The 12,687-nt window shown below is 37.9% G+C and overlaps 1 pseudogene; it reads left to right on the top strand.

The window, feature by feature from the left end:
• The first annotated feature begins 8,203 nt into the window (after positions 1-8,203).
• Positions 8,204-8,832, top strand: LOC115428041 (60S ribosomal protein L17 pseudogene; annotated as a pseudogene).
• The last annotated feature ends 3,855 nt before the right edge of the window (positions 8,833-12,687 follow it).

Genomic DNA, 12,687 nt, shown 5'->3' with positions numbered 1-12,687 from the left:
TAACCCAGTCCATCAACAGTAAACCACACCTTAGCAGATATCTCATATCTTAATCATCTCCAGTTCCATTATTAGTCAGCTTTGCTTCATTTCAGTTCAGCTAGCTGTAGCTAGGAACATCAAACGTTTTTTAACATCATAACAGGTTCCATACCTCTGTAATTGGATTAGTTTTCATCCTCCTCTTTTCTCCTCTTCTAAACGGTGCAGTTCAGGGCTTGGAAGGCCTTTTCATGGTGATAAACTCTCCAGTTTTTACCTGGATGCTAGTTCAACACTGACTCTGTCATTCAGCTCTGCTCTGTCTCTGTCACTCACGCACACACACAGTGAGAAGAAAAAAAAAAAAAAAAAAACGACCTCATGTATCACTAAAGTAAATTCCAGACAGGACTGTGCTGCTGTGTCCCAGCTTTAGTCTGTATGTTCCAAGTAGAGTGGGGACCAGAAGACGACTGGAAACCACCAGTGACCAAACATGACAGACTGTGAAGTGTCGTATGGTGCTGCTAGCTAAAACTGCTGGAGTGAAATAAATCAATTTCATATCAATCCGACATTGACAAAGACGAAAACGAAGGGAATTTTATCCATAATTTTTATACGTTTTAGTTTTGTAAGCTCACAATACAGTTTCAGTTAGTTATCATTTTTTTCTTTTAATTAGAGTTTTTATTTATTTCAGTTAACGAAAATGTTTTTTCAATTTTAGTTTTTGTCATTTCGTTCGTTTTCGTTAACGATAATAACCTTGGTTTGTGCCTATTGTTTACACGAGAATGATGGACAGACGCTTTGAAAACGGAGTCTCCAAAGTGGAGATTTTGGCAAACAAAGGAAATATTCTACTACTTCACATGGAATGATACATTATAGTGGAAGAGGATGGAGCTGATAAGGGAATTTACAAGTATTAAATGAGAAAATAAGGAAGTTCGGTGCTAGCGAATGTTAGCATCTTAGCTAATTAGCACCATCTGCTTAACAGGATCTTCATGTATTTACTTGATATAGAATAAGGCTTTTATGAGGTGTTTCCACATCTTCATACTTCATATTTTGTTTATCAGTCCTTTATCTGTTCAGTGGAAGGTAAGTTGAGTAATAATTTACGTCCATGCAGCGGTCCTCATGCACCAAGACAAAACGTGACTGAAAAACAGACAGCAGCTGTTAACGACTACAGAACCAACACAGTTCGACTCAGAGTTCAAACCCTTTTTCATCGGCTCTGGCACATCAGAAAAGCAGTTTGTGATTGTAAAAAAAAAAAAAAAGTCACTGGCTCATCCACTTACGTTGCATTGTATTGATTACATATCTCAGATTTGTCTGGAAAACTACATCTCCATAGGTTCATGGTGGAAGTAAAGTTTGTTGTGATTCCTTTCAGTATTCTGATTGGTTATTGGTACTCGATTGTCTCACCTCACTGCCACCTACAAGCCTAGCATGCTCTTGACGGTGTAGATATATGGGGCCGTGGAAACGCAGACTTTTCCGAAAATGGTCACATCTGCACGAGTTTTTTTTTTTTTTTCAGAGAGGGGGAAATATCTGTTTTCAAAACTACCTGGCTATGTGTAAGCCTAGCATTGGAGACATTAAACTGAGAAGAGTAAGGGGTTTATCACTGAGTTGTTAGAGATTCAAGTTTTTTCCTCCTTTGTGTCCTTGGGTCAGACTCGGAACCTCAAACTGCTCCCAGAGGCTGTTCCATGGGTGTGCTCCTGTGTACGAATGGGTTAATCAGACACACTGAAAAGCACATAGAAAGGTGGTGGTTCAACTGTCAGTATTTTTTTTAATGCTTCACCTTAGGCGTCCTGTTGTGAGTCTTTCACAATCTTCCTTCTTTGTTATTTAGGCCTGGTCCATAATCATGTTCCTCTAACACTGACTTGACATTTCCTGAATGCACTGGTGCTGATTTGCTTCTCAGAGGGAACTTTGGATTATGTTTTCATCGTCAGGCCAGAATACTATTGTAACAAATTCTGTAGATGCAGTTTGTGCATTTAATTTCTATCCCATTTTCCTTGAACTTTCAAGTTTTTTAATAAAGCACCAAATGCATTGCGTCATACTTATGAGCAATGTCACAGTTGCGTAGGTTCTTTAGAAATATATCCACATATATCCACATGCATAGCTGTCCTTTACCATCATGACAACTTTGGCAACGACTTGTCTTAGACTTAGAGAACAGCAACTCTCTCCTGCTCATCACTTCTGGACAGAGGAAATGTCTACTGTAGAGCACAACCAATATGGGGTGTTTGGGGCCGATACCGATATTGGGGGCTAAAAAAGCTGATATCCAATATATCGGCCGATATCCGATATTGGCTGATAACCGATATATTGGCCAATATATGAAATAAGAACACTGATCTACACAGGATATAATAATCTTATATTAGATAATTGTGGACAGGTGGATAAACAGTTGCATAAATCTTTGTTTATCTCACAAATATAATTTACACAACTTTCAAATGCAAACTATGCAATCACAAAAATAATTAGAGCAAAAAATATGACTGACCACACAATTATGTTTTCACTCACAAATTTTGATGTGTCTGCCTCACGGCACTACAACTTATGTTGACTAAGGACTAAACTGAGCATGTGCAGAGTGAATTAGGTGAGTCCTAAGTTGTTCCTGATTGGAGCAATTGCAAGAGTTACAACTGACCCGTGTTACAACTGTCCCCAGTCTCCCCTACACTATTAACACCCAGGCCTGCCTGCAGAATGAAACTGTGCGGTAGACAGGAAGTGCATGGACATGGGTGTGGGTGTGTGTGTGTGTGTGTGTGGGGTGAATACTTCCGGGGGGGGGGGGGGGTGGTCCATGATTTTCAGAGGGTTAGTGGTCCATCCTCGTCAGAGGGTGCAGTAGCGGTCTGTAATTTTCGCTGGGGTGGGGGGTCAGAGCAAGGTTATAATAGTTTTGGATTTTTCCATCATAGTTTAGTTTTATTTAGTTTTGACTTTTTTTCTCTAATTCAGTTAGTTTTAATTAGTTTTTAGAGCAGGTTTACTAGTTTTTATTAGTTTTGTTATTTTCTAAATGCTTAGTTTTAGTTTAGTTTAGTTTTAGTTTCTTTATATCTTTTGTCTTCTTCACCGTGGAATTCCATTAAATCCCAGACAGGACTCTGCTTTCTCCCAACTTTAGTCTCCATGTTTCCAGGTAGAGTGGGGACGAAAAGACAACTCTAAACAACAAGTAACAAGAAGTGACAGACCGTTAAATATCATATGGTGCCAGCAGCTAACATTGCTTGAGGGAAATAAATCGATTTCATATCAATCCGACATTGACAAAGATGAAAACGAAGGGAATTTTATCCATAATATTTATACATTTTAGTTAGTTTTGTAAACACACAAAACAGTTTCAGTTAGTTATCATTTTTTTCTTTTAATTATAGTTTTTATTTATTTCAGTTAACGAAAATGGTTTTACAGTTCTAGTTTTCATCATATCGTTAGTTTTCGTTAACGATAATAACCTTGGGTCGGAGCGGGTGGGGGGAGTGGGGGATAAGCAGTCCATCCTTGTCAGAGCGCGCGAGCTGGGGGTGGATTGTGTGATTCCGTGATTATGTGATTGTGTGTGTGTGTGTGGGGGGGTGATAGTGTCACTGTCTGAGCAGGAGCGAAAGTGAAACTAACTCACTTTAAAGTTCCTCTTATTCTTCGGGCAGCACACACACACACACACACACACAGGAACAGCGAGTGACAGAATCTCCGCACAGCAAAAAAAGTTAATATTTCGGCTACATCGGCTACATATTGGCCGATGTCGATTAATTGGTGACACGCTATAATCGGCCCGATTAATCGGCCGGCCAATTAATCGGTCGGGCTCTAGTCTACTGCACAGCGGGTTATTGCAGATCCTTTGGGGCTCCGATGAGGAATAATCAGCCCGCTTATTATGAGCTACCGGTACAACTACTACCAACCCTTATGGCAGCAAAATGCTAAGGTCAAGCTGCTCTTCACCTACGCCTGTCATATAATAACATAATTCCTCATAATCAAAACTGTTGGTGACAGTAGCTCCAGGATAACGGTAACATACTCATCTGTTGACCAGGACATGTCCTAGACAGACCTGGTCAACCTGGTCTTGCAGAATTCCGTGTACTGGCCACAGACCTCTACATCAAATCTGTCATGGTTATCACGGAATCGCCAAAAAATTCTGTGATGGGCCCACAGAAGTGATACACAGTGGTAAACTCTCACACCCCAACATTTGTACACTGAGCTAATTCTTCCCTCACCCTAATCACACACTAAGCAAGAGTTTGCCTGCAAGGCTGGCAGTTCTGCCTGAAGGCTGTGGTTGCTGTTGTGCGTAATTTATGAGATAGCTTGTATATTAATGCATGATACTGGAAATAAATCTGATAAGGCCCTAATGATTGTTTTGTTTGTATGTGGTTTTTTCACACACAAGTAAAGGGTTGGTCCATAAAGCTGACACATACTCTTTAAATGTCATAACCCAACGCTTTTGCACTGATCTAATTATTCCTTCACACGAAGCAAGAGTTTGCCTGCAAGGCTGGCAGTTGTGCCTGAAGGCTGTGGTTGCTGTTACGTGTAATTTATGAGATTGTATATAAATGCACGACACTGGAAATAGAACTGATAAGGGCCTGATTTATGTACTGTATGTATGTATGTATGTATTTATTTTTAGCAAATTGCATCATGAATAGCGGCTTTTAGACACTCTTCTGCTGTTGGTTCGGATACATAAGGTAGACGGTGAGAGAGATTTAAATAACATTTTTTGTACATACAGGGTGGGGAAGCAAAATTTACAACAAACATTTAGTTGTTTTTTCTCAGCAGGCACTACGTCAATTGTTTTGAAACCAAACATATATTGATGTCATAATCATTCCTAACACTATTATCCATACCTTTTCAGAAACTTTTGCCCATATGAGTAATCAGGAAAGCAAACGTCAAAGAGTGTGTGATTTGCTGAATGCACTCATCACACCAAAGGAGATTTCAAAAATAGTTGGAGTGTCCATAAAGACTGTTTATAACGTACAGAAGAGAATGACTATGAGCAAAACTATTACGAGAAAGTCTGGAAGATACTATTAAAGAAGAATGGGAGAAGTTGTCACCCGAATATTTGAGGTACACTTGCGCAAGTTTCAGGAAGCGTGTGAAGGCAGTTATTGAGAAAGAAGGAGGACACATAGAATTAAAAACATTTTCTATTATGTAAATTTCCTTGTGGCAAATAAATTCTCATGACTTTCAATAAACGAATTGGTCATACACTGTCTTTCAATCCCTGCCTCAAAATATTGTAAATTTTACTTCCCCACCCTGTATAGGTGCACTGAAGAATACGGACAGTTTTGCAGTCGTCTAGAAACCTGCACAGCTAATTTCTTCTTGTGGATCTTATCATCCCCTCTCATGCAGTCTGTGTGAGCTGAAAGCAGAAGTTTCCCCTTGGATCTCTGAGGACTGACTTAATCGACTTCTGTGAACTGTGGCTGTTTCTCTGATATTGACCTTTTCCCCCATAATGCAGGCTTATGTACAACATCCTAATGTTTTGTTATCTGTTTGTACTAGATAGCTTAATTTACTTTAGTTTACTGTTTTACCTCCCAGCCTTGCAAAAGACTAAACTAAATATTTTTTCTGACTAAACCGTATTAATCCTGCCTTCACGTGCCATGGGAATTATGGTGAAAGCTAGTTACGAACTCAAAAATTGCACATGAACGCCCCCTCATGTCGTATTTTCCACTGGGGAACTGGGAAAAAAATTTGATACACAAGCTGCCGTGATGAAAATAACCTTTGAACTTTTCAACATGGCAGAGAGCAAATGATAAACAATACTTTTATTAATGTTCTGCTGCTGTTAGTGTTGTGTTCTCTGCCTGGACGTTTGAGGGAGATGGCTGCGTTGTGTGAGTTTTTGAAAAGACCATGAACTAGCTACGTGTCCTCACTCGTCCGTAGTTTATTCAACGACAGCCATTACAATAATGATCTCAATGACGCACATGCGTACAACAACTTCCTCTGAGACAGTATAAATCAATCAGACATGAAACATCGAACAAAACGGTGCATTGCTAGTTTTAAATAAAACTTTTATAAATACATTAGCTTTTTAAACAAAATATGTAATGATTTTAATAACAACCATTTTAAATGTAATATTAAATCTAGTTAGTAAATAGTAAACCTATATTTTCTCTCATTAACAAAATATAAATGTAATTATATTGTACCTGTGTTCTTCAGTACTAATATATATAAAGCTATAATAATACCTGAGAATAAATAGACTTCTTAATGACCCATGGACAACATTTCAAAGAAATAATGCACTTTTTAACCAACAAAAATTAAGGCATTTTAACCTTTCACATTAGCTGATGATTTTGCACATTTATTGCATACGCAATTTGCAAAAAAAAAAATTAATTAAATGTTGTAGCAGACGAATTAACACATCCAAAACTCTTTTACCCAAGTAGGTCAGGATAAATTGTGTGTCGGCCACTTTTCGTTTTGCTACGACAGCAAAACCACTTCAACACAACGCACTTTTAATTTAAATTCACAAGTGGAAAGGATCATTCCCAATAGCACATGAAGGTCAAGGTCAGAGACAGGGCCATTTTATGAATATATTGGACACATTTGCAGCTCACCTATCATCTATATAAGTCTATAACAATAATAATAATAATAATAATAATAATAATAATAACTCTTCTCTTCCTGGAGGTGACATCAATGCCTGTAAATGACAGGCCTGTCCTGGGAAATAGATGTCAGAAATTTTTAACCATCTCATTGAAAAAAGGACAAAAAAAATATCACTCTTTCATCTATAATAAAGGTACAACTATGGCAAATACCTCACCCATTTTCCTCAATCACATTTTAAAAGCCACAACTAAAATACAGTGACAAAAACTCAGTTAGAAAAACAGTATAGGGTTATTGAAAATACACTATTTCATCAAGACCAGGGGTGTCAAACATACGGCCTGGGTTAGGGTTAGGCCCACCAAACGGTCCAGTCTGGCCTGTGGGATGAATTTGTAAAGTGAAAAAAATTGCACCAAAGATATTAACAGTCAAGGGTGTCGAAATCCTTCAGGGGTTACATACAGCCAAATTTGATCTGAAGTGGGTTGAAGTAGTAAAATACTAACACAATAACCTATGAGTTATGAAAACTCCAAATTTTTCTGTTTTGGTTTGAAAAAAGTTAAATTATATGATGAAAATATATTTTTATTTATAAATCATCCTTTCACAAAAATGTGAATAACATGAACAAATACATTATTGACCATAAAGTTGGAATAAAATATTTTTACCTCTTCTCATGAAATGATTGTGACAGTGTGATTTATTCTTGATAGATAAAGTGTAACTGGGACTTTGTATGTAATCATTGTACCTGGTCAAAGTGAATACTGATGTGTAGAAATAGGAGTAAAAAGAGGAATATGTCAGAAAACAAAGTTATTCCAACTTTTTGGGCAACAATGTACAAAGAACCTGAAATGCCGAGAGAAATTTGGAATTTTAACAGTATTATGCACATTCCTAAATATGTTGTGCCTTTGTAGATGTGTGATCTGGAAGTTGTAATGCATGTGTGTAAATGATGAGCTGAAGTATAATACTGTTAAAATTGCATGTACTTTTCTTAATAAATTTCAGGTTCTTCATCTTTATTCACGTTTTTCAAATTTCTTTGAAAAGATAGCTCATAACTGTAATTTTACATTTTTGCACTCAAACATAGAGAAAGAGTTAACATCATATCTAGGGTATTATGCTGTTATTTTACTGGTGCGGCCCACTTGAGGTAGAATTGTTTTGTATGTGGCCCCTGAATTAAAATAAATTTGACAGCCCTGATCTAGAAGAATCTTTCTTTGTCAGTATGTATTGTACAACACACACTACAACTGACACTCTGCTTTTCACCAGCTGAACCTGCAGGAACACACCACACACTGTAGACCAGGAGCAGACGGCTGCAATGACAGGCACCCAGGGATTTATGAGGTTGAGCACCTTTTCCAACAGCAGGTCAGCACATCAGCAAACAATTTCTCTGCTGGTCTGGAGAATCATGCATCATCATCATGCATCTTTTGTCTCTTCCTTCCGCGGCCTCAGAGATATCTGAAAATGGTCCGCTACTCACTTGACCCCGAGAACCCGACTAAATCATGCAAGTCGAGGGGCTCCAACCTCCGTGTTCACTTTAAGAACACCCGTGAGACAGCCCAGGCCATCAAGGGCATGCACATCCGTAAAGCTAACAAGTACCTAAAGGATGTGATTGTCAAGCACCAGTGTGTCCCTTTCCGTCGCTACAACGGTGGTGTTGGAAGATGTGCTCAGGCCAAACAGTTTGGCTGGACACAGGGACGTTGGCCAAAGAAGAGTGCTGAGTTCCTTCTCCACATGCTCGAGAATGCTGAGAGCAATGCTGAGCTGAAGGGTCTGGATGTGGACTCTCTGGTCATCGAGCACATCCAGGTCAACAAGGCCCCCAAGATGAGGAGACGCACCTACCGCGCCCATGGTCGCATCAACCCCTACATGAGCTCCCCCTGCCACATCGAGATGATCCTCACGGAGAAGGAGCAGATCGTCCCCAAACCAGAAGAGGAGGTGGCCCAGAAGAAAAAGGTTTCACAGAAGAAGCTGAAGAAGCAGAAGCTCATGGCACGGGAGTAAATAAGAATAAAATTCCAAACTTCTTAAAAAAAAAAAAAAAAAGAAATCCCTTTATTTGGAGCTCCATAGAAAGAGATACCCCTCAGACGAAGACTGAGACAGTCTGAACCCAAAAATACAAATCACCCTGTAGTCTTCTGTCTCCCATGAGAAAATTATGATGTGTGGAAAGTGTTTTGGTTAGTGTCAGGAACTTAAAGATAAGACCCCTGTGAGAAATGTTGGTTTGGCCTTCTACTGTGGACACAACACAAAAGAGGTCCAAACTGCTCTATAATACACAGTGACATGAATATATCTGAAATAGAGTTAGAAGCCTATATGATATATGAAATATGTGAAAATATATATGAATATATATTGATATAAGTAATTTTGCCATTACAAAACCAACAACCCTTCAGTCACAAGGGCAAGTTTGAAATTTTTTTTCCACAGAGGTGGGGGACTTCGGTCAAATAACTTGATTGAATTCAGACTACAGTCACGTTTTTGAGGACTTGAGACAATCTTGATAAAGACTTAATGAAAAACTTTGATTCATACTTACAACTTCTGTAAAACAAATATCTCTAGGATTTCTCAATGTTTGGGGCTCTTGTCTTTTTACCTCTGCCAAGGGGGTTATGTTTTCATCTGGGTTTGTCTGTTTGTTAGCAAGATAACTCTAAAAGTTATGGACGGATTTTGATGAAATTTTCAGGAAATGTTGATACTGGCACAAGGAATAAAAGATTACATTTTGGTGATCATCGGGGGAGCGGAGGCAGATTTTTTGCTTGTTTGTCCACCTGTTAGCAAGATAACTCACAAGTTATCTTGCCATGACAGTCCTTTTGTGAGCCATTTTTAGCTTACTGGCTGACAGGCCATAAGCTATTGTCGTCATGCGGCATCCATCAGTGTCGGCGTCTGTTGTCGTCGTCATCTGTCGTCGTCTGTCGTCCGTTACAAAAATTTCAATCGTGTTCTTCTCCAAAACTACAATTCCGATTGACTTCATACTTGGTATACAGCTTCTTTCTAATGATGTGAACAAAAGTTAGTGAAATTATTTGGATCCGGATCTGATTCTGGATTTGATGCCACTTTGAAAAATTTCCCCATTATAAGAGATAGGAAGTGGATGGATGCAATAACTCAGTAAATATAAATGATATCAAGTGTAAATTTCTACAGTCCAGCCCTGATGGGGAGATGACCAAAACATAATGTCCACATGCGGATCAGGATCTTCTTCTGGATCCGGAAACTTGCGGAAAATTTAACATGGGCTCTTATGGGGAAAACATTTCAATTGTCTTTTTATCCCAAACTCCAGTTCTGATTGACTTCAAACTTGATATACAGCTTCTTTATGATGATGTCAACACAAGGTATTGAAATTATTTCGATCCGGATCTGATTCTGGATTTGGTGTGACTTTAAAAAATTTTCCCTTTATAAGAGATAGGAGGTGGATTGATCCAATAAATCAGTATCAATGATATCAAGTTGGAATTTGAATTTTTTTTACAGATCTGATTGGAATATGACCAAAACATGGGCTATTTCTGTAATATAATAAATACACAGAACTGGGTGATAATAAATGGCATCTGGATACATTTCCCAAAGCTTTTAATTTAGCCGGTAAGCTACAGGGCCATTGGTCCTATTTTTTTTTTTGGAACAAGTTTCAAATGCTTTAGTACAACCATACAAATGATTATGTACAATTCTCTGCTGTTTCCTACAATATCAATTGCTTTTGTTATGTTAACCAAAGTGTATTTTAATGGGTCTCTGTTGAATAGTCTCACCCCCCCCACACACAACATTTAGGCATTAGTTTATCACATAAGTCTTTACATGCAAAATGGTTGAACAAGTTGTCATAATATGTCACAGCAGATGCTTGCATAAGATACTCTAAAAGATTCTTTCTACGCTGCATCACAACAGAAGATATTTTTTTGTGATGTACAGTAGATGAGAATTTGTGGGTGAACAAACAGGAACGTCAGCAGGTGTAGGAAGACTGGGCTGTAATTCCTACAGCACTGTATGTACAGTTTTCCCAAAGGAGATTGATTGTCTTATGTTCACATTTTCTACTTTTGTGTTTTTTCTATATGCCGTGCAGTGCTCTCTTTTCCTTTCTGTATCGCAATGACATGGTCTGAATTATCATCAAAACTTTAGCCATAGTTTACATCAGAACATCCCTCCAGAATACACTGTTATATTGACAACATGACTACGCTGTTGAACTGTCTTATCTGTACACAATGACACAAAGATTTGTCATTCTGATGGCACTGACATGTTCATTGCCGCAGATATTTACTTTTGAGAGATGAACTAAGGATTTTGAGCGAGAGACTGGACTGGGTTTTGCAGGTAATCTGTGGTGTTTTGCTATTTGTACGAATTGTTTTGGGAAATGCACCGTTTTGCAAATGTCGAGGACAATTCGAGAAATGTACCAAAGCGACTGAGGAAAAACTGTAAGTGGTTTTACATTTGGAAGATTCCTCATACGTACTCTGGACTGACTTGATTAATTATTAGTATGCCCTGTTTTTGTGTGTTTTCTAAAACTGTCATATGCTGAAAAAAACTGGATTCATCAGTTAAAAAAGTCAGTCCGTACCTTTTTTTTGACACTGATTGAAATGATCTTGGCACATAAGTAGTGTAACTGGATCAACAGGTGTCTTGTGTTGCTCAACAGTCACACAAGTTGGGTTCTGTATTATTTTCCTGGAATTTTTTTTTTTTTTTTACTTGGCAATGAGCTGGTTATTCAACGGTAAGCAAGTCTTTTTGGCAGTTAAAACATGTTTTTTTTTTTTTTTGTTTGTTTTTGGTTTTTAATGAGCACACTACTTGATGCCAAGAAACTGCTCAGCTAAATAAGTCACACCCAGTCACTGCTGTTGTTTTGCCACTATTGAAATTAAAATTACCTTTGCACACACCTAGAAATCATTAATGTCACTGTGATCATTCAGAAATTGAACCTGGGCGCTGTATCATGATGCAGAAATAAGTTATTAGCAAAGTACTGTAACTTCTGGTTTAACCCTTTGTTTTCTGTATCACAAAGGTGGTTTACGTCGTATTGGTATAAACCAGGGGTGTCAAATTCATTTTAGTTCAGGGGCCAGATTCAGCTAAATTTGATCTGAAGTGGGCCGAACCAGTAAAATAATAACATAATAATATATAAATAATGTCAACTCCAAACTTTTCTCTATGTTTTAGTGCAAAAAAAGTTCATTTACATTATGAACAGGTTTACATCTACAAACTATCCTGTCAAAAGATGTGAATAACATGAACAAACTGAAAAAATAAGTGTAATTTTAACAATATTATGCCTCAGTTTATCATTTACACATGTACATTAGAACTTACAGATCACAGTGGATCTACAAATACACAAAACATTTAATAACAGGCAGAATATTGTTAAAGTTGTACGTGCTTCTCTTAAGACATTTCAGGTTATTCACATTTTTTGCAAAATTATACTTTGTTTTAGTGTAAATACATGAAAATATTTACATTTACAAAGAGAAACATTTGGAGTTGTCATTATTTATCTGTTATTATGATAGTATTTTACTGGTCTGACCCACTTGAGACTGAATGTGGAACCTGAACTAAAAGGATTGTTAATATCTTCAGTGTAATTTTTGCATTTCACAAATTCATCCCAAGGGCCAGACTGGACCCCTTGGCGGGCCAGATTTGGCCCCCGGGCCGCATGTTTGACACCTGTGGTATAAACCATAACCCAGCAAACATAACCTCTGTTAATCTTATGTAACCTTACAGTACTATATACAGCACTATGCAAAACAGGTTTGTTGATTTAGGAAAGTAAACCAAGCAGCATTAAAGTAAAGA

The sequence above is a fragment of the Sphaeramia orbicularis genome, chromosome 1, assembly GCF_902148855.1.
Source record: "Sphaeramia orbicularis chromosome 1, fSphaOr1.1, whole genome shotgun sequence".
In the NCBI taxonomy this organism is placed as follows: Eukaryota; Metazoa; Chordata; class Actinopteri; order Kurtiformes; family Apogonidae; genus Sphaeramia; species Sphaeramia orbicularis.
Note: the sequence above shows the minus strand (reverse complement) of the source record. Positions and strands in the feature narration are given on the sequence as shown.